The sequence below is a fragment of the Galeopterus variegatus genome, unplaced genomic scaffold (assembly GCF_000696425.1).
Source record: "Galeopterus variegatus unplaced genomic scaffold, G_variegatus-3.0.2 Scaffold1392, whole genome shotgun sequence".
Classification (NCBI taxonomy): Eukaryota; Metazoa; Chordata; class Mammalia; order Dermoptera; family Cynocephalidae; genus Galeopterus; species Galeopterus variegatus.
Window position 1 is genome coordinate 234,775 of NW_007727503.1, and position 21,888 is coordinate 256,662.

At 39.3% G+C, this 21,888-nt stretch overlaps 1 pseudogene; it reads left to right on the forward strand.

Moving 5' to 3' along the window:
• LOC103593693 overlaps positions 1-21,428 on the forward strand; it is a 38,439-nt pseudogene extending 17,011 nt beyond the window's left edge.
• The last annotated feature ends 460 nt before the right edge of the window (positions 21,429-21,888 follow it).

The following is a 21,888-nucleotide window of genomic DNA, read 5'->3' on the forward strand; positions in this document are numbered from 1 at the left end:
CCGGCCCCCTTAAAAAAAAAAAAAAAAAAAAAAAAAAAAAAAAAGAATGTTCTAGCAGAATCAAGCACCATTTTTCATAGTGGTAGCATATAATAAAGAATCTGACTCCATTTTAGAATGTTATAACATTAGTTTAAAGCAGACAGCTCTAAACCTCATTCCTCTGTTTTCCTTTTCTGGCCCACAATTGGGAAAGCTGATAAAAAGCCCGAATGCTCCCTCCTTTGGTGCTAGAAGGAAGTTAAAATTAAGCAAGCCCTGGTCCGCGTGAGGAAACGCTCACCTGACCCCATCCCCTAACCACCATAAGAACCCCAAGCCAGTCTCCTTTTTCTGATTTCTCCATCTTTGCGGACCTGCTGGGGGTCCTCCCCTGATCTCTCCCCCAGAAAGCCTCATTATGTGAGTAATAAACCTTTTCTTATCCTCTTGGTGGCATCATCAGTCTAGCCGTTCAAATTAAATGTTTGGTGAGGGTCCATTCTGTCTCTATGGAATGAATACCACGTGGATAATCTGAAAAAGGATCCTTCCGTTGGCTTGCCCTCCTTTCATATTTCACTCCTTTTCTATTGTACTCCTGATCCCTGGGGTCATATTCCCATATAAACCATAGTGAAACAACTAGAGCAAAGACCATACAGCAGAAGGATTTTTGGCATGTTCAAAGATTAGTAAGGTAGAATAACATAGCTGTTGTAAAATGAGCAAGAGAGTGAATAATAGGAGATGAGGATAGAGAGAAAACAGGGGACAGAGGTAGATTTAAGCTTTTCCCCACCCAAACTTTTTCATAAAGAATTCTGTGGTTGTAGAAGAATGAAATAGAATTTATATAAACCATACTGTAAACAGAAAAGTAAAATAGCTCATTTACTGTATGTTTTTTATATACCAAATAACTTCTAAGTGCTTTGACCACATTTCCAAGTAGCTACTGCGGTGGTTCCCACTTTATAGATGAACAAAGTGTACTAATTTTCCCAATTTGCATAGCTAGTGAGAAACACAGCTAGAATTTGGATTTTGTCTGGCACCAAAGCTTGTATTCTTAATCACCACTCTGTACAGCTTACAAAGCATATAGAAATTGTCTCTTAATCTCAGAAGGTGGCTAATGTAGCCATGGCTTGGTGCACTTTGTATGTTTATTTTTCATCTTTGTCATCTGTCATTCTTTCAGAGCCTAGAAACCAAATTGTATCTGACTTATAATAAATATGTTTTGATTGATAGATTACTTTAGTTTAAGTACATTGTTCATTATAATAATATATTATGAAGATAGAAATATTCTACTTACCATAACAATGTTCCTATTTATGAAATGTTCAAGCCTATCAAAACTCAAGACCTAGAATATGGCAACAATTCAGTACAGTTGTAGAGTGTTAACGTTTATACTGCATTTGTATAGTTTTATCTTCATGAAAAATAACACAGAGTAGATAGGGCATAGATAATAATCCTGCTTTTTTAGAAACGACCTCCTATAAGAATTGTTTATTTTCTTGCATTAAATGTCAAAAAATTTTATTACCAGTCATTCCAAGTTTCTCCAGTTTCAAGAAACATCTTACGCACTTCCATCATAAGAGTTTTGCTTTCCTCCCTGAAAGCCTCTAACAAGAAATGCTGCTGTTTTATTTTTTGTTTCATTGTCAGAATAAATCATATGCATATGAGGGCCAGCAAACAAAATGTTAAGTGTTAATTTCCCTAAAACACATACGTTCATTATAGTATGGGCTGCTATTTTAAATTAAGGGTCACAAATAAGTAATTTACATTTAACATAAAGTTGTATTTTAAAATACCAATTAATCTGTTATAAATTGCTATATTCATAAATTAATAGCTACACATTCTTCAGAAAATACAGTATATTGATAAGAATATTATTAAGCCTTTATTGCTCGTGTAACTTAAAATTATATTAATTCGGTGGCAAGTGAACCTCATTAGGCATTCTTTTTACAATCAATTTATATTTTATTGTCATACAAACCTACCTAAAATACCTAAATGAAATAGACCTTCAGGGTACAGAACAAATATATGATCTTTAAAATATTTTTGGTACTCTGGAAGCAACACTACATTTCTCTAATGTTTATGCCCTATTTTAAAGGGAAATTTTATTCTTTTCACTATTCAGTGATAGAGGTTTACTGGAAACGGATAATTCCTGATGAACCCCAATGAGTTGGGAGCGAATGAAATGAAGTCCAACCTTATCAATTAATTCACTAATTAATAAAAATGGGAAGAATGGGCACCAATTCATTTTTAACAGGCAGCAGAGTCCCCTTATCCACTATTATTTTTTGTTCAGAGAATTTGATTCTTTGAAGTGTTCAGAATGCCAGTGGGAGGGGCTACCTAATGCTGAGATCACCAATTTCTGACAAGGGGTAGGAGAGATGGAAGCGGCGTGCTTGTTGAAATGTGAAAATAATATTCATTAGCCCTCTCAAACCTCTGGAAAAATGCCAACAAACAGGTTCCCCAATAGGTAATAAACATAATTCTAAGTTGGTCCCCAAGACTCTCACCTGCTTGTATACACAACTTGTATAATCTCCTTCCCTTGGACTTCATAAAGTAGACAGATGGACTGACAACTTGCATGAAGCTTTGTGAGACCTTGAGCAGAGGACCCAGCTAATCTGTGCTCAGATTTCTGACCCATGAAAACACACAAAAAAAATGTGTATTGGTTTAAGTAAGCACTTAAGTTCACGGTAATTTGCTATGCAACATAGGAAACTAACACACTGGCTTAAATGTATTTCTAAACTATCTTATATAGAAAAGGTGAAGGGATTTCGCAGATGTAATTAAGGTGTACAATCAGTTGACTCTGAATTTATCAAAAAGGAGATTATCATGGGTGGGCCCAGCCTAGCCACACAAGTCCTTAGAAGTGACTTGAAGCAGCAGCAGAGGTTTTTCTGCTGTCCTTGTAGAAGCAAACAGCCATGTTTTGAACTGCCTATGGAGCAAAGCTATATGTCAAGGACCTGAGGGTAGCTGTAGAAGCTGAGAGTGGTCCCTGACAAACATCCACAAAGAAAATGGGATTTTAGTACACAACTGCAAGAAAATTGATTCTGGCAACAACTAGTGAACTTGGAAAAGGATTCTGAGCTTCAAACGGTGTTACAGCACTGGCTGACACCTAGATTGCAGACTGTGAAACCCTGAGCAGAGGGCCCAGCTAACATTGAACTTCTGATCTACAGGAAACTGTGAGGTAGTACATGTGTGTGGTTTTAAAATACTTAGTTTATGGTAATTTGTTCCATAATAGATAGCTAATAATCTACCAATTTGAGACTTTATGAGAAATGTGAAAAGAGGCATGTGGCAGCAGTACCCAAGCAATATAACAAAGAAAATGAAGATTCTTGCCAACCCCATCTATAGGTCTGGGAACTCAACTGAATAAAAATTTTAAAAATCAAGCAAATGCTCAAGAACGACTGCCCTGGGCATCTGCTAAGAACAAAACATGAAATAAATCTGTCTAAATCCATCAGAACTTTGCCCATTTTTAATCAGGTTGTTTTTTGCTATTGAGTTGTGTGAGTTCCTTATATATTTCGAATATTATCCTTATCAAACATATAGTTTGAAAATATTTTCTCTCAATCTGTAGGATGACTTTTTACTTTGTTGAATTTTCCCTTTGCTGTGCAGAAGTGTTTTAGTTTGATATAATCCCACTTTTTAATTTTTGCTTTTGTTGCCTGAGCTTTTAGTGTAATATCCAAAAAATCATTGCCAAGGCCAATGTCAAGGAGCTTATTCCCCTTAGGTTTTCTTCTAAGAATTTTATGATTTAAGATCTTACATTTAAGTCATAATCCATTTTAATTTGATTTTTGTATATGGTGTGATATAAGGATCTAATTTAACTTTTTGTGTGCGTGGATATCCAGTTTTCCTAACACTGTTTTTTAAAGAGATAATTCTCCTCCCATTGTGTCTTTTTGGTGCTTTTTTTTTTTTTTTTAACCTTTACTTGCTTTCATTTTAACCAGTAATATGCCCAGTAATTCTAATCAAGTCTAATAATTGTCTTTTGTTAATGTTTCAGAGGTTGGATTTCAAGGCCAAGACTTCTTGAATTGAAAATTAATTGACCATGTATGCTTGGGCTTATTTTTGGGCTCTATATTATGTTCCATTGGTCCATGTGTCTGTTTTTATTCTAGGACTATACCATTTTGATTACTGTAGATTTGTAATATAATTTGAAATTATGAAGGTGATGCCTCCATGTAGTTGATTAAATTGTGTTCCCCCAAAACTCACTGAAGCTTGCATTGTGCCCCCAATTTTTATGTATTACAAACTGAGCCCCCACTATGAGTGTTACAAGGTTGGAAATCCTATTATGGTAATTGAAAGGTGGAACCTTGAAGTGGTGATTGGATTGTAGGACTATGCAGTCGAGAATGGTGGTCAGGGACATAGTTCTGAGGGCTTTAAAAGGAGAATGAATGAGGAAGGTTGGTCACTTGCTCTCTCTGCTCTTCCATTTCACAATGTGGTTCCCTGCATCACTGAAGTCACCACCAAGACCCTTACCAGATATGTTCCCTGGACTATGGATTTCTCAGCCTCTAAAACTGTAAGCAAATAAATTTCATTTTCTTTACAAAACACCCATTTCTGTATATTTTTTATAAGCAACAGAAACATAGTAATAAACTCTGATTTTGTTTTGCTTTGTTATGTTTTTGTCAAGATTACTTGGGCTATTCTGATTTAGAATTGTTTTTCTATTTCTGTGAAAAATTCCACAAGGATTTTGTTGGGATTATGCTAAATATGCATATTGGCAATTTTGACAATATTTATGCTTCTGATCCATGAACATGGGATATATCTCTATTTATTTGCATGTTGTTCAATTTATTTCATCAGCATTTTAAAATTTTCAGTGTACAGATCTTCCATTTCACTGGTTAAATTTACAGAAAAACAAAAACAAATAACTTGATTTAAAAATGGGCAAAGGAACTTAATAGACATTATTCCAAATAAGACATACAAATAGCCAAGAGTTATATGAAAAGGTTTTAATACTTGGATACAAAGATTATAATGATGGTTACCAGGGGCAGGGGTAGAGAGGCAAATGGAGAGATGTAAGTCAAAGAGTACAAAGCTGCGATTGTGTAGGATGAATAAATCTAGAGATCTAATGTACAGAATGATGACTATAATTAATAATATTGTATTGTATAATGGAATTTGCTAAGAGAGTAGATTTTAGGTTCTCTTACCATAAAAAATGTAATTATGTGTGTTGTTACATATGTTAATTTGATTGACTATAGTAATCATTTTGCTAAGTGTATGTGTATCAAAACATCATGTTACACACCTTCAAAATAGACAATAAAAACAAAAAAATCATAAATTTGCAAAAATATTATATTGGTACTGACAAAGGAGGCAGGATCCCAGAATTAGGAACATGTAGAGATTGCATTCAGTGAATACATGAATCCATCAGTGATATAATGTGAAAAATAAATAATTTTTCCAGCGTATTCTAGGATAATTTATCAGAGATATTCTGACCAAAAATTCAACCAATTTACATGATTAGAAAGGGTTAAGTTAATGTTCTTGTTGCATACTAAATCTAATCCTTCTTGAACGTTCTTATCCATTTCCATGGGTTTCAAGTAACACCCACAGCTTGATGATTCACAAAACTATACATCTTCTCTGAAATTTCCTCTAAAGCTTAATCCCACATTTTTAATTCTCTAATAGGAATATGTATATAGATGCTTTATAAATGTATTTATATTCCCCAAGTCCATGACCAGCCACACCATCTATCCAGATATTCACTCCAGAATCCTAGAAGTCATCTCTGACCCCCTCTCTCATATATACCCCACATTCTGAAACTTGTTGAGCTTTTGCTATGTATCAGTCAGTTTTCTAGGATATTTTTACTAACTCAATTTATACTCACAATGATCCTATTAGAGCAAAACATTATTTCATTTTACAGATGCAGAAGTTGAGGCACAGAGAGAATGAATAATTTATCCACCATTATACAGCTATTTAATGAAGAAGCTAAGATTCAAATCCAGGTGGTCTGGCTCAAGAGTTAATGTTTTTAACCACTCTACTACAATGCCTTGCATCCATTCCTTCCCTCTATTATTGCCATTTCCCCAATTTAGGCCAGCATCATGTCATGCTTGAATGACTATAAAAAGCCTTCTAATTGATCCCTCAGCCACTATGGCTGATATCTTCCAATGTGTTCTTTCAAAACAAAGGTATCTTTTTATATATTATTGTAATCATATAACTCTCAAGCCAAAAATTATTTAATCCCCATTGTTTTATAAAATAAAACTCCTTAGATGGCCTAAAAGGCTCTTCTACATTTCCAACTTTAGATCTTGTTGGCACCACTTGAAGTTCTGAGAATGTCCCACTATCCCACTATCTCTTATGCCTTTGTTTTGTAAAACAACTTTCCCCACTTGAATGCCTATTTTCTATTTATCCTTCAAAGTCCAACTCTTGCTTTGCCCCCACTTATAATCTGATAGTGCTTTTGTGTTTACTGCTGTTGCATTTATAATATAATGATACATCATTGGGTCTATCTCCCCAAAAATATTCTAATGTACTTGAGAACAAGGTAACCCTGAATCGAGCATATAGTAGATACACAGCAAAGTGTGTTGAATAAAGTAATAAAGAGAAGTATTACCTGGAGTCAGAAAAAATCAAACTAAAGACTTGATTTTTTCAATGGTCTGGAGTTTCCACAACATGGCAAAGCCAGCAATTTAAGAGACTGACATCAAATAGTGCTCAAATCTTCCCAAAGTATCAGTTTCCTAAAGTAGGGATAGTTCCAATTTCAATTCTAATTGTTAATCATGAGTTAGTAGAAGATGAGGTGACCAACTCAGCTTAAGCTAAAGTCTCAGATGCTAGGACCAAGCATGAAATAGAGTAGAGAGAGGTTGGCCCTGGTCAATGTACCTAGAAAGAGGAGGTCTGGAGAATGGGTTCTGAATGAAGGTACCCACAGAAAAAAGTATGATTATTAAAATCATGAAGCCCAAGGGGACTGGTGGTGAATAAGAAAAAAATCAAAATCAACACATCAGAAACAGTTTAGATGGTGAAATCTGAAAGGGGTTCCATGACACATTAATATCCAATATAGGAAGACTTTTATAGTAGTCCTCCAAAGAAGCTGTGAAATAGAAGAGAGATGTTAAAGGTATTAAGTTTGCGTACCATTTTTAGATTCTTACAAACTATAAACGATGTTAGATAGTTGTTAATGATTGGATTAGGCTCTCTAAAACACTCCCCTATGTGTTTCTAGATGGGTTATTTTGTCTCTCTTCCTAAGTAATGCTTTTTTAGAAGTGTGTCAGAAAGAAAGATGAATCTTTTTTTTTTTTTTTAACACTGTGCCAGATATATTTGAAGGCTTGAGTTCAAGGGGATCTGTCTTTCCATGTGACAATTGCATTCATGCATATTACAACTGGGAAAAATAGCAAAATTCATGGTTTAGTGTTGACAGATGACTTGGGTAGTCTTCAAGTAGATACTGCATGGATAGTGAAGGGACACCATTTATCTATTTCACCACAAGTATCTCAAAAGCAAGGTGCACTATATTTTTCCTTACCTCATTACCTTAAAATCTAAAGACTACAATAGTATGTACATGAACACCCACCAGAAAATAAAGAGATGTCAATGCAAGTAGATACCGAGGCAATTTCTCTTTGGTCAGGAATTCCAGGAACAGGGGGAACTGATTGAACTCTGATTTCTATTATTTTGATTCCGACTTGAATACCTACCACTGTAGGGTGCTGTTAGGCTAAACGAATAGGTGGTTGAGCTCAAGAATTCATTGCTACCCATTGTGCAAGCAGCTAGAGATATCCGGTACCCTTGTCAGCTGGCAAAGAATTAGCAGCTTCTGGTGAATCTTAGGACTTGCTAAGTGGGGTGGCGGAGGAAACAGTAAATGGACTGCATGATAGAGTACAGGACCAGCGCACAGGATACCTACGCTTAAGATTAAGTACTGGGAAAATGAGGGAAATATTATCTTCTAAAAACTAGAAAAATTGAAGAATAACTATCTAAACAATACTTACTCTCCCAAGACTCTGCAGGCAAAGGATTGGATACCACTGCACTACATAAAGATGCCTGTAGCAGAGATCATCCAGAAGAGTACACATTTTGAGCAAGGGAAGCCTCAGATATCAGGCACTGAAATGTCAAGTTCAAGAAAACAGGTGAAAAAAAACAAGACCAAAGAAAAGCAAAGAAAAGGCAGCCACAGTGGTGAATCAGACCACATAAGTAGGTTCAAGGGACAAATTTGGAAGGATTCCTAGAGACAGAAAGATGAAGTTTTTAATAAAGGTCTGTGATGAAAGGTAAAAGTTAAGGAGCTGAAGGGTGCATAGGTGGGTTAGACACACTCTCTAGCTCATAAAGATATTTTCAAATGAGTTAATACATGGGAAGTAAATCATCAAATTGTGAGGAAAATGGAGTTAGTTTAGTCAGGCCCCCTTGCCTCATATCCAGCTGGGTATGATTCAGCACATCCTCTGTAAACAAGTCGCATGGGAGTAGAGTTAGTGCGCATGCACGCCCATGTACCCTTTGGCTCCTTGCTGCTTTTTGTGTAGTTTCAGTATGGAATGCAGAGTGGCTCTGAATCTCTGGTTGGCAGAGCTCACTCTGAAGAACAAAGCATGTCTACTTTGCTGGTGGCTGCTCAGTTTTTCTCTCACTTACCTGACTCAGGACCTGCACAGGATGGGGGTAGAGGGATCCCATGATCCAGCCTGACAATTGGCATAGTTGTCATCAGGATTCTGAACAGGTAAGGGAGCCACTAGCCCCTTGGGAGGGGGAGGAAATGTGGCTACCCTCAAGTATGTGGTACCTGGTGGCCACTTTCCTGTTGGCCGGGGTCTGGCTGTTGTTCACTGTAATACAAGTCAATATGGACCAGGCACTCCATGAAGCAGTGCAGCTTCAAGATTTGCAGCAGAAGCAGACTTGTTGGAAGCGTGGGTTCTTATTCTGGAGGCCGAAGTACAGGAACATGTCACTCCTGCTTCCAACACCGGGACAGGACAACCACTCCTTGAATGAACGGGTGAATGCAGCTGTCCAGACCATGTGGACAAATGCCAGAGAACTTCCCGAAATGTGAATAGGTGGCAAATGTATGCCAAGCTGGTTCAAATAATTTGGGAGCTGGGGACATGACAGTCCATGTTTAATGTGAATACCCATGACCCAGACAATGAACATTTACAGGCAGCCATGAGAGACACAGTGCCGCAAAATGCCCCATCAACATCCTTTGGGTCACTGATTGCCATACTGGCACCATACACTGGTCATCCTATACATGAAGTGATGGCCAGTCTGGGTGAAGCAGAGGGGAGGAGACAAGCAAAGGGGGTCCAAAAAGTGGCTAAAACTTAAACCCAAGAAATGCTTGGGATTTTACCCTGAAGGGACCAAGCAAGACCAGCCATATTCAGATGTGGTTTGACTTGCTTACGGCAGGAGTTGATAGAGAAAAAAATTGACTGGCAACCCAGTGTGGTCTTGTTTACCTTGTGGCAACAATTGCACCCTGAATACTGTTTCGCTAAAAATCCAGAAACAGGTGGCAAGTTACACCCAGTGAATTTAAAAGATGTTTTGGTTACTTCTGTGGAGGCGGATGGAATGTTCTCTTTTGGTTAGGGACCAGGCTGAGTTGTTTATCTTTTGGGGGCAGATGAGGACCAGAGGCCTCATGTTGAACTGGTAATACATTGGTCTGAGAAATATGTACAGCATGTGTTAGCATTGGTGGATACCAGCACAGAGTGTAGCCTGATACATGGAAACCCAGATAAGTTTCTTGATGGTTATGGAGGACAGACTATTACAGTCAAAGCTGTGTCTTTGCCACTGAGCATTGAACTATTGCCCCCTCATGTATATATTGTGTATGTATCTCCTATATCCAAATACAACTTGGGTATAGATGTGCTCTATGGGCTACAGCTACAAACAATGGTTGGAGAATTCTAGCTGCAGATACAGACAGTAAAGCCTGTTGCTAAACATAACCCACAGGTATTACCCAAGCCTAGGTGTATGGTCTATGTGAAACAGCATCAATTGCTGGGCGGATGTGGGGAGATAGGTGACACTATGTTAGAGCTAGAAAATGTTGGCATCATTCATCCCACACTTAGTCCCTTTAACACCCCTGTATGGCCAGTGAAAAAACCTGATGACACCTGGAGGATGACTGCGAACTATCTGGAACTGAACAAAGTAGTGCCTCCTTTGCATGCAACTGTGCCTTCAGCACTACTTAATGGATCAGCTGACTCAGCTAGGAATTTATCATTATGTACTGGACCTTGCAAATGTTTTTTCCTCTATGCCAATCTCAGCTGATAGCCAAGATCTATTTGCCTTCACCTGGGAAGGAAGGCAATGGGCTTTTCAAGTGTTACCCCAAAGTTACCTGCATAGCCCAACCATCTGTCATGGTTTAGTGGCTGGGGACCTAGCCAAGTGACTAGGTCCAGCATGGTTACAAAGTTTCATTACATAGATGATGTCTTACTAACCTCTGATTCTCTTAAAGATTTAACCAAGGCAGCTCCAACACTGGTAGGTCATTTGGAACAATAAGAGTGGGTCATATATAAGGGTCTTACCCTTTGCATATCTACTTGGAAGTATCAGCGGTGGCTGGAAGGTCACCAACCCCTGTGGGGACAAGCCATGTGGCAAGAGTTATGGAAATTAGGACGTGGAAAGGAAGTAAGTCTTTTCCATGTCACAGGACACTTCCCCTTAGCCAGCCCAGGCAATAATGAAGCTGATGCACTGGCTAAGGTAAGATGGCTGGAGAGAGCCCCAGCAGCTGATGTAGCTGGGTGGCTACATCGGAGAATGTGGCATGCTGGCTGCAAGACCATGTGGTCAATGGCTTGCCGGGTGCCACATAAACCCAAGAAAGAATTCCCCTGATGGGCAGATGTACCCTTAATGGCTTGCCAGGTGCTGCGTGCAGATAGGCAGAAAACCTGAGAGGAGGATGCTCCTAACATGGTGGCAGTTGTATCTTGTAGGATCACTTGCAAAGTCAGAGAACTACAGGTATACCTTCATAGTCACTGATATGGCTACCAGTCTTCTGTTTGTATGGTCTAGTAAGGCCCCAGAACAGGAAAGAACTATTAAGGTGTTGAATAGCCTTACGACCATGTGTGGTTGGCCCTGGTCATAGGAAGTGTTAATGGAATCCATTTTACTGGACATGAAGTACAGAAGTGGGCTTCTCAGTTGTTCATTCAGTACAAGTTACATGTGCTGTACCATCCCCAGGCAGCAGGAATGATTGAACGGTACAATGGTCTTCTGAAAAAGGGACTAAGGATATCTGTCCAACCCCCTCCCTGAAGGGGTGGACACGGTGGTTATGGCCAACAGTCAGGATCTTAAATGAGAGACCCTGCAAGGGTGGGCCCTCTCCAGTGGATGCTCTGTTGCATAGAGCCACAGCACCTGTTCCTGCAACCATTCTTCCCAGGCTGGTAAGCTGGCATGTATTCTGCCAGAGGGACAAGAACTCCCTCTATTGGTGCCAATAACCTTCTTGTCTTTTTGCCCATAGTACTGTGGCTGTGGGCACCAGAGTTGACTGGACACATACATATATTTGTGTGGCCAATGTGTCAGCTTGCTGAATATGCACCAAGTTTCCTACCAGTGTGGCTGCAGGATTCCTGTGGAAAATTATCCCAATGATGACTATTATCCAGACATGTGTATGGGTGGGGTTTATGTGGCTAATAGTTGAAAGGATAGAGCTATGAGGACAAGCCTCAAGGTGTATATAATATACAATAGGTACAGAGGTTATGTGAATTACAAGGGTCAGTTATCCTCACTAAGGCAACATCATGGAAGATTCTGAACACATAGATTGTATGGTAAGAGACACTGAAGGGGTGGAGTGTGAGGAAAATGGAGTTAGTTTAGTCAGGCCCCCTTGCTTCATGACCAGCTGGGTATGATTCAGCACATCCTTTGTAAACAAGTTGCATGGGAGTAGAGTTAGTGCACATGCGTGTGCCCTTTGGCTCCTTGCTGCTTTTTGTGTACTTTCGGTGTAGAAGGCAATGGCTCTGAATCACTGGTTTTGGTAGAGCTCACTCTGAAGAATAAAGCATGTCTGCTTTGCTGGCTGCTGCTCAGTTTTTCTTTCGTTTACCTGACTCAGGACCTGCACAGGAAGGGGTAGAGGGGTCTGTGATCCAGCCCGACACAAATGAAAGAAAGTCTTATTTAAATTCTACTGGCATTTTTTCTATGAAAATAATTTTAAAAGACAATATCACTTCTGGTTTCCAACCTAGCATGTGAGTTTTGAAGTCGCCACCCCATCCTGACAAGGAAAAAGATGAACAAACTGAAACATCAACAACTCTTCTTAAATCAGTCAGAGAAGCAAAATCACAGAGCAAACTACTTTCCTTAAAATTGGAGAAACAGACAGGTGGATGCAGACAACCACAACTTACCACAGCAGAAACCCCTGAGCAGAAATCTCTACTGAAACCAGTGTCAGGCTAGGAAAACTTGAACTGTAATTAATTAATTGCTAGAGGGTTGGTGTGTACAAGTCTGAGAGTTAAAAACTCCAATGGTATCCAGTCATAGGAGGCCTACAATGCTTTCTGGACTTTTATCTCTAGGAGCTCTGTATTAGTCCATTTTTGTGTTGCTATAACAGAATACCTGGGACTGGGTAATTTATAAAGAATAGAGGTTTATTTGGCTCATGATTCTGAAACAGCTACATCTGACATGGGCCTCAGTCTGCTTCTACCTATGGTAGTAAGTGGCAGGCAGCCAGCTGGTGCAAGATCACATGGCGAGCGAGATGGGGGTGCGGTGGGGGAGGAGGTGCCAGGGTCCTTTAAACAACCAGCTCTTGTGGAAACTTAATAGAGTGAGGTCACTAGCCCTTCCAGGGAAGGCATTAATCTATTCATGAGAAATCTGCCTCCATGATCCAAACACCTCCCAACACTGCCACCTTGGGGATCAGATTTCAACATGAGCTTTGGAGAGGGGAGGACAACATATCCAAACTGTATCAAGTTCTAACAAGTCCTCACAGTAAATATCAGAGAAAAGTCTTGTGTTTTCGGCAGGTGGAAGGGAAAAGTACACATTTGGAAATACTGCAAAGCATTCTGTTCTTGTAAACAAGATCTGCTCTTGTTAAGCCTATTTTATCAAAACCGAACCTTGCTGTGGTTTTATCGTAGCCTGAGATACCTGGGGGAAGAAAAATACCCAACTCCAGGCAGCTCTAGCTATCCTGTCTTACCTAAGGCTGGCAGGGTAAAAGTGAGAAGCACTTGTGAAGTTCACTGTCAAGGGACATAGGCTAACCAAAAGATTCAGATCTAATCATAGAAATATGGAATATTTCCCCTTCCCCCTGTAGGGAAAGTAAAACCAGTGTAAAATAAAGAACAGCTTAGTCAGTCTCAATCACCTCACATCTGATACAAATGGGCAAGATTCAGCACATTTACTAGCAACAAGTTGTAAAAGTAGTGTAACAACTCATGTTTGCCTCTTTACTGATTCAGCATGATTGTTGTAATTATGGAATGCTTGGTTTGTGGCCACTATTGTGTACTAAGAGTATAAAGGCAACTGTTCTGAACTACCGGTCAGCAGAGCACAGAGGGTTGGCAGAGCACGGAGGGTCAGCAGAGCATGCAGGGTCAGTGAGTAGGGCAGAGCTCGAGTCTGAGGATAAAGCATGTCTGTGAAGCTCACATTTGAAGAATAAAGTATGTCTATCTTGCATAAAGCTGCCAGAATCTTCTTTCAATTGCCTTACTCACGACCTGCACAAGAAGGGGCAGAAGGATCTGAGATCCAGCCTGACACCCCCACACCTTACCATAACATTACTAAATGTCTGTTTATCACAGTTCCTTTTACCCAGTACATTATGTTCACTTTAAAAAAAAAAAATTAAAAGGCCAAAAAAAAATTACGAAGACAAAATTAGAGTTTGAAGAGACAACAAATATAAGAACAAGAGTCAGATATGGTAGAAATGTTGGAAATATCAGACTGGGAATTTTAAAAATCTATGATTAATATGCTAAGGGATTTAGTGGAAGAAAGTAGAAAACATGAAAGAACAGTTGGATATCGTCAGCAGAGTGATAAAAATTCTAAAAATGATTAAAAATAATTGCTAAAGATCAAAAACACTAACAAAAATAAGGGCTTCGATGGGCTCATTAGTTGACTGTGCATGGCTGAGAAAATAATTTCTGAGCTTGAGTATATGACAGTAAAAACTCCCAAAACTGAAAGCAAAAAAAGAAAAAAAAAAAAAAAACAGAATAGAACATTCAAAAACTGTGGGACAACTACAAAAGGTGTAAATTACATGTAATGGATGTAATGGTAATACCAGAAGGGGAAAAAAAGGAGAAGGAAAAGAAGCAATAACGACATAAAATTTCCTGATATTAGTTTCAGATACCAAACCATGGATCCAAGAAGCTCAGAGAACACCAAGCAGGATAAATGCCAAAAAACACTATATCTTGACATACCATATTGATGCTTCAGAAAATCAAAGATAAAGAAAAAAATTTAAAAGAAGCCAGAGGGGAAAAAAGCTCTTTACTTATAGAAGAGCAAAGATAAAAATTACATCCAACTTCTCCTCAGATACCATGTGTCAGTCCATTTTTGGCTGCTGTAACAGAATACCACAGACAGGATCATTTATAATGAACATAAATTTATTTGGCTCACAGCGCTGGAGGCTGGGAATTCCAAGGTCAAGGGGCCTCATCTGGTGAGGGCATTCTTGCTGCATCATAATATAGCAGAAGGCACCACATGCATGAGAAAGAAAGGAAAGGGAGCTGAATTCATCCTTTTATCAGAAACGAAACCCACTCCCACAATAACTGACCCTCTCCCATAATAATGGCATTAACCCATTCATGAGGGGATAGCCCTCATAACCTAATCACCTCCTCAAGTCAGACATCTCAAAACTATTGCATTGGATAGTTGTCAACATATGAACTCTGGGTAACACATTCAAATCATAGCCCCTTGAGCAAGAATGGAGCCAGATTGTAGGCTGTGGGCATGCCTTGATAGACCATGGCTCTGAGGTCCAAGGTCACAGTGGCACTGGTACCAAGGGTGTAAGTGTCCCTGCTGCCACTTTGGTAATGGTGCTTGAAGCACAGGTGTTTGTGAAGCAGCTGAAGAGCTGGCATCTGGAGCATGGGTATACACAAAGCTACAGTGACAGTAGGGTCAAGGGCATAGGTGCTCCCTCTGAAGCAGTGGCTCCAGTATTCTAGGCATGGGTGCTTGCAGAGTGGCCATGGAGCCATAGTATAGAGTACAGTCAGGCTTCTGATAAGGGGTTAATATCCAAAACATACAAGGAACTCACATAACTCTATAGCAAAAAAAAAAAAAAAAAAAATCTAATTTTTAAAAAATGGGCAAAGGACCTGAATGGATATTTCTCCAAAAAAGACAAAAGACCTGAAAATGGCAACAGGTGTATGAAAAGGTGCTCAAAATATCTATTAGTCAGTTTTGTGTTGCTATAACAGAATATATGGAACTGGATGATTTACAAAAAAAAATGACATTTATTATTTACAGTTCCGAGGCTGGGAAGTCCGAAGTCCATCTGGTGGTGGTGACAGTGACCCAGTGGTCTTACATTGAAAGATGGTGGAAGCAGAAAGAGCAACAGAGAGAGATAAGAGAGACTTTCCTATTCTTTTAAAGCCCTCAGAACCACGCCCTGACCACCATTTTTAATCCATTCACTACTGCATGGTCCTACAATCTAATCACCTCTTCAAAGCTCCACCTTTCAATTACCATAAAAGGATTTCCCACACTCTTAACAGTCACAGTGGGGGCTAAGTTTCTAATACATAAAACTTGGGGGACACAGTTGAAGCTTCAATGAGTTTTGGGGGAACATGATTCAATCCACCACATTCTGCCCCTGGCCCTCAAAACTCATGTCTTTTCAGATGCAAATACATTCATTTTCATCCCCAAAGTCTTAAACTGTTTCAACTCAAAAGTCCAAAGTCCAAAGTCCCATCTGTGAAGTCAATACAAGTTATCTACTGCCAAGATACAATGTTGGGACAAACATAGGGTACACAATCCCATTCCAAAAGGGAGAAATAGGCCAAAAGAAAGGTGTAACAAGTCCCAAACAAGTCCAAAACCCAGCAGGACAGGCATTAAATCTCAAAGCTGGCAAATCATGTACCTTGACTCCATGTTCAGCATCCTCTGCACACTGGTGTGGGGTTTGGGGCCCCAAGTCCTCGGGCAGCTCCCCTCCTATGGTTTTCCTGGTCTCAGGCAATGCTTTAGCTCTTGCATGCTGGCATTGCATGCTGGTAGCTCCACAATTCCAGGGTCTCCATGGCAGTCCTGCTCTCACAGCTCCACTAGACATGGCACTGTTGGGGTTTCTCTGCTGCAGCTCTGACCTCACATTTCTGCTCAGCATTGCTCTAATGAAGGTTGTCTGTGGTGACTCCACCCCTGTGAAAGATCTCTTCCTAGGACTTTTACATATATCCTCTGAAATCTGGGTGGAGGCTCCTAAGCCTCCACAGCTCTAGAATCCTGCAAGCCTGCAGACCTAAAACCACCTGGATGCTGCCAAGGATTCTAGCTAGTATTTTCCAAAGCTGCAGGTCCAGTCACACCTGAGGCCAATTTACCCACAGCTGGAGCAGCCAAATCAGCTGGGGTGCTGGTGCTCGAAGCAGCTTCCAGAGGTGGCCCTGGGTAGTGAGCCTGTGGAGGGTGCCTCAGTCCTGTTCTCCAAGACCATTTTCTCTCCCTGGGCTTTGGGTCTGAAATAGGTTTGGTCCCAAAGTCTTCTACAATGCCTTCAGGGCCTTTTTCTCCTTCTCTTGATAATCACTTTCCTTTGTACTAATCTTCTTATCACCATTGCATTCTTCTTCTGAAATGGCTCTCTTCCCCTCTACCACATGGCCAGGCTGCAAATTTTCCAAATCTTTATGCTCTGCTTCCCTTTTAAATTCTGGCTTTATGTCATGCCTTTGCTGCCATAACTCAGAGTAGGCTGTTCCAAGTAGCCATGCAGCTTCCTTAATATTTGGTGCTTAGAAATTTCTTCCACCTAACATTCTACTTCACAAGTCTTAAATTCCACCTTCCACACAGTCCTAGTGCATGGACACAATGCAGGTGAATTCCTTGCCAGTTCACAGCAAGGGTAATCTTTGCCCCAGTTTCCAATAAACTCTTTCTTATTTCTATCAGAGACCTCCTTAGAATGATCTTTACTGTCCATTTTTCTATCAGCATTCTGCACATCATTATTTAATCAGTCTCTAAAAAGTTTCAAATCTTCCCTGGTTTTCTTGTTTTCTACACTTTCACCAGCACCTAGGCTTTTTCTACCAAATTCCTCCAGCCTCTCCTCAATACCCAGTTCCAAAGCCACTTCCACATTTCCAAGTATCTGTTATAAGCAACACCCAAACTTTCTGGTGCCAATTTTCTGTATTAGTCTGTTTTGTGTTGATATAACAGAATACATGGAACTGTGTGATTTGTAATGAAAAACGACATTTATTACTTACAGTTCTGAGGCTGGGAAGTCCAAAGTCCATCTGGTGGTGGCGACAGTGACCCAGGGGTCTCACATTGCAAGATGGTGGAAGCAGAGTGAGCAACAGAGAGAAGACAGACTCTCCTCTTCTTTTAAAGCCCTCAGAACCATGCCCTGACCACCATGTTTAGTCCATTCACTACTGCATAGTCCTACAATCCAATCACCTCTTCAAGGCTCCACCTTTCAATTACCATAATAAGATTTCCCACCCTCTTAACAGTCACAGTGGGAGCCAAGTTTCTAATACATAAAACTTGGGAGACACAATTGAAGCTTCAATGAGTTTGGAGGGGACATGATTCTATCCACTACACTAATCATCAGAGAAATGCAAGTCAAGACCATGAGATCTGACCTCATATCTCTTATAATGGCTATTAGCAGAAAGGAAAAAATGACAATGATTGGAGAGAATTTGGAGAGAAGGGGACCGTTGTACACTGGTGTTGGGAATGCAAATTGATACAGACATTATGGAAAAGAGTACAGAGTACTCAAAGAATTAAAAATAGAATTTCCATATGCTCCATCAATCCCTCTTCTGAGTATATATCCAAAAGAATTGAAATCAGGATTTCGAAGAGATATGTGCAATTACATGTTTATCACAGCAATATTCACAATAACAAGGATATGGAAACAACCGAAGTGTTTATTAGGATGAATGAATAAAGAATATGTGGCATATACACACAATGGAATATCATTTAGCCTTAAAAATGATGGAGATACTGCTATTTGCAACAAAATGGATGAACACTGAGGGCATTAGACATAGTGAAATAAAGGACAAATACAGCATGATTCCACTTATATAAGAAATGTAAAATAATAAAATTCATAGAAACAAAGAGTAAGGTTGTGGTTTCCAGAAGCTTGGGGGAATTGGTAATGGGGAGTTGCAGATCAACAAATATAAAGTTTCAGTTATACAAGATGAATATGTTCCAGGGATCTGCTGTTCAATATTTTGCCTATAGTTAACAATATTGTATATTGCGCTTAAAAGTTTAAGGAGGGAGATCTTCTGCTATGTGTTCGTATCACAACAGAAAATGTAAAGTAAATATATTTTGTCAGGCAAAAATTGAGGGAGTTTGTTGCCAGTTGATCTGTCTTGCAAGAAATGTTAAAAGTTACACAGAGAGAAGGTAAAATAATACAGCTCAGAAACTTGGGTCTGAATAAAGAATGGAGCATTGCAGGATGAATAACTAAAGATAAAATAAAAATCTTCATTTTTTAAAATTTTCAATTGATATGAGTGATAACAGTTTTTTCTAAAAATAGAAACAATGTATTTTATTACATGCATCTATTTGTCAAGCTGTATACTTATGTATGCTTATATATAAACAAAATGAATGACAGTCATGATACAAGAAATGGGAGGGAGGAATTAGAAATATTTTGTTATTATAACGTACTTACTTGCACTACGCATGATGTGCTTTAACGTTACTTAAAAGTGGACTTGAATTAGTTGTAAATGTATATTGCAAACTCTAGGGTAACCAATTTTAAAAGTGGGGGGGGGGAGTACAATATGTATGCTAAGAAAAAAAAAAGAAATCATTAAAATACTCAGGTAGGAAATGACATCACCAAGATAGCAGAATAGACAATCGTCAGCATTAGTTCCCCCACCAACACACACAATAATACAACTAGCAACAATTCAAGGAAAAGATTGTCATCATGAATTTACTAAAACTTGGGGGAAAATGCAGAGAAATCCTTTGAGCCTTCAGAAGTGGGAAAATTCCTGACCATTGGGAGAAAAGATTACTTCAGACTTCTCCATTTCCTCCACCAAGCTGGCATAACACCACTCACAAAGAATTTCACTGGACCTATGATTTCTGGGGCAAAAAGCGGGAACTGAAGGTGGACATTTGGTTATCTCCCTGGCCTGGAAATCTTCATGGGAAGCCTGCTAAAGATCCTGCCCCATGGGAAACATCTGTAATGTTAGGAGGGCTAAAACACCTCGGGGGTACTGGCACACAATTTGGTGGCTGATCTGTATTTTGATCAGCAGGGGCACTACACAGAGTAGACTGGCCAGTGCCACAGTGCCACAGGAAACACAATCAGCTGGAATGGCCGAGGCCCTGGCTGAATTTCCCATAATCCAGGTGCTCCTGTAGTCTTCCCTTGACCCAGAAGCAACTAAAAGGTCAGCAATTATGTTACAGTACTTGCAATAAGTCTTCCCAGATCAAGAAATAATAGCAGGGCAACAATTTTGTTCCAGTGCAGCATTTAAGTTCCAGTACTCACTATAAATCCTCCCCAGAATGGGAAACCAATGAAGGCAAGAGATTAAGTTCTGATATTAAGTAGTAAAGTCCTAATACCACCAAAGAACACCTGCAAAACTAGAAGAGGTGGCTGTCTCTTCAAATGAGGAAACATCAGTGTAATGACAAAAAGGATTGCAAAAGAACAGAGAAATATGGCACCACAAAAGAAACCAACAGAGCTCCAGTAATGAACCCAGAAGAACTGAAGGTTTGTAAAATGTCTAACAGGGACTTCAGAATAATCCTCTTTAAAAAGTTCAAGGAATCACAAGAAAATACAGAAATAAAATTTAAAAGAATTTGGAAAACAATTCAGGAGCAGAATGAAAAATAGAATCAATTAAAAAAAAATAGAAATTGTAGACATAGGATGCAGATGTGTTTCAGAGGAAAAGAAGGTTATTTCTACCCTGTACAAGTGAACACTAGATTAGTCTCTGATGGACAGCATCACCAATTTATTAACAAAGCATGACTTGTATTTAAAATTACATGCTGGGTCAAGCATTTGAAGATACTTTTGAGGTACTGAGGCAACATTTAACTGGCGATCTTCAGTACTTCCCAGATTACAAAAATTACCTGGCTTTCATCAACAATTGTCATGTTGAGGAAATTCCAACTGCTATGGAGTATTGCCTACATAAAAACCTGTCTATAATTAAAGAATCATAATAGGCCTTGCCACAAGGTATTTCTTTGAAGAGGGTGTTTTGATTCTAACTTAACTTCTTTTACCTCCACTTAGAGTCCCAGAACAGTGCTGTAGACTTCTGCTTTGAAGGGAGTGTTCATCAATCTCTGCAGACCATATCTGAAAACAAGCTGGTACAACCTGCTGTTTTCCAGAAAAAGGGAGGAAAAGGCAGGAAGAAGCTCTTACTGTTTAAATACCTTCACGAATCCCTATGCAACCCTAAGATGGCATCTCATATTCAGTGGGTAGATGAAACCAAAGTCATCTTTCAGTTTGTACCAAGAAACAAAGAAAAACTTGCCAAACTTTCGGGAAAAAGAAAAGACAACTGGAAGACTACGACTTATCAGAAAATGACCAGGGCACTGTGGAATTATGGAAGAACTGGAAAAATCACCAAAATCTGGAGAAAGTTAACTTACCAATTCAGTGAGGCCATTCTCCAAAGACTCTGTTTCTTATTTCTTGGACAAAGATCTTCTGCCCACATTATACTCAACCAGAACAATAATTTCTTAGTTTAAATAACTGGAATGCAAATTATGATTATACATATGCTAATTACCATGAGCTAAGTCACCCTTGTTGCTAAATACACTCCCCCATTTTATGGTTTGTTGTCATCGGAAATCCCTACAAGCTTCAGAATTTTTCTCTTAAAGAAAATACTGAGGAGAGAGAGAGAAAAAAAAAAAAAAACCTTCATTGTTGCTATCTTTTATCAAATAGAATATAATCTATACTCATTTCATGGGAAATTCTACCAAGGAACAATATTATTGTTACAAATGATCAATCCCCATTTGAAAAAATACACTAAATATTCTTGCTCTTACTATTCTCTATACCACAACTTTCTTCTAGATAAACAATGCCGGGCCGAGCCCATGGTGCACTCAGGAGAGTGCAACACTGGGAGTGCAGCGACACTCCTGCCGCGGGTTCGGATCCTATATAGGGGTGACTGGTTCTCTCACAGCACTCACAGCGCTCACTGGCTGAGCGCAGTGTGGCCGGTCTCACAAAGGACAAAAAAAAAAAAAAAAAAAAAA